This window comes from Chaetura pelagica, unplaced genomic scaffold (assembly GCF_000747805.2).
Source record: "Chaetura pelagica isolate M959 unplaced genomic scaffold, ChaPel_1.0 scaffold285, whole genome shotgun sequence".
Taxonomy (NCBI): Eukaryota; Metazoa; Chordata; class Aves; order Apodiformes; family Apodidae; genus Chaetura; species Chaetura pelagica.
The window spans coordinates 131,496-133,331 of NW_009953481.1; positions in this window are offsets into that span (position 1 = coordinate 131,496).

Sequence of the window (1,836 nt, forward strand, 5' to 3'; positions counted from 1 at the left end):
ACACTGGCCTTTTTACCCAGACCACTACACGAGGTGCTTGAGTCCAGGTGCATTTCCATGGTGACTCCTCAGGATTGTTGCTTTCTGGATCTGAAAATTCCATGTAGGCTCTGAGCTGAGACAAATAAATGTGTTTGGCTGTGTTAAAGACATCTGTCTTGAAAATAAATCCCCTGCTAGTTTCACTTCCATGGCCTCTTAGTTACTGTCCCAAATTCTTTATGGTAGCTGTACATATTCTCAGTGCAATCTTATATCTGCTTGTGGATCACACCAGGAGACCAACATTCCTGGGATATCTCTGTTCTAGGATGCAGGTCTCTCCTAAGTGCTGGTCTTCCTCTGAGATTATGCAAGACTGCAAAAGACATTGTGTTCTGAAAGAGAACAGAAACATTTATGGAAACCTTGTGCCTGTTTGGAGCCTTGTTACTGTTTTTATAATCTACTTCTGGGCCTGTGGCGTTATGAAGGAAGCGTGTGCTCCTAATGGACTTTGAAAACTCCCCCTTAGCCCTGCCAGTGCAGGGATTTCCCCCTGTTCCCTATGTCAGTTTTCTGTTCTTCAAAGCTTCTTATGTATACTCCTTGCTACCTGGTTCCCCTTTCTTCCCTCAGTAACAATGCTCTTAATTGTTGCTTTTCACTGATTGCTTACAAATCCAGATGGGAATTTAGTCCAGGCTTCTTTCCTGAAGTCTTGGGTCTGTAGAGTCTGAGGTATCTTCCTACTCTTAAAGTACAGCAGGACAGAGATTCAGTGTCAGAATGGGAGTCTCCCAGCTCGGATTTCCCCGTTGCCTCCCTCCCTGTAGGATCCTGTCGTTTGCCATCCAGGACACCGCTGGCGCGGGCCGGGCTGCAGCGGGTCCCGCTTCTGCACGTTTCCTCCCTCGGGACTCCCTGCGCTTTGAAGGATTTCCCGCCCCCCGCTGGTTTACAGACAGGGAAGGGCACAGGGGACTGTCTAGAGAGGCGGCTCGGTGCAGGAAAATAAATGTGTTTGGCTGTGTTAAAGACATCTGTCTTGAAAATAAATCCCCTGCTAGTTTCACTTCCATGGCCTCTTAGTTACTGTCCCAAATTCTTTATGGTAGCTGTACATATTCTCAGTGCAATCTTATATCTGCTTGTGGATCACACCAGGAGACCAACATTCCTGGGATATCTCTGTTCTAGGATGCAGGTCTCTCCTAAGTGCTGGTCTTCCTCTGAGATTATGCAAGACTGCAAAAGACATTGTGTTCTGAAAGAGAACAGAAACATTTATGGAAACCTTGTGCCTGTTTGGAGCCTTGTTACTGTTTTTATAATCTACTTCTGGGCCTGTGGCGTTATGAAGGAAGCGTGTGCTCCTAATGGACTTTGAAAACTCCCCCTTAGCCCTGCCAGTGCAGGGATTTCCCCCTGTTCCCTATGTCAGTTTTCTGTTCTTCAAAGCTTCTTATGTATACTCCTTGCTACCTGGTTCCCCTTTCTTCCCTCAGTAACAATGCTCTTAATTGTTGCTTTTCACTGATTGCTTACAAATCCAGATGGGAATTTAGTCCAGGCTTCTTTCCTGAAGTCTTGGGTCTGTAGAGTCTGAGGTATCTTCCTACTCTTAAAGTACAGCAGGACAGAGATTCAGTGTCAGAATGGGAGTCTCCCAGCTCGGATTTCCCCGTTGCCTCCCTCCCTGTAGGATCCTGTCGTTTGCCATCCAGGACACCGCTGGCGCGGGCCGGGCTGCAGCGGGTCCCGCTTCTGCACGTTTCCTCCCTCGGGACTCCCTGCGCTTTGAAGGATTTCCCGCCCCCCGCTGGTTTACAGACAGGGAAGGGCACAGGGGACTGT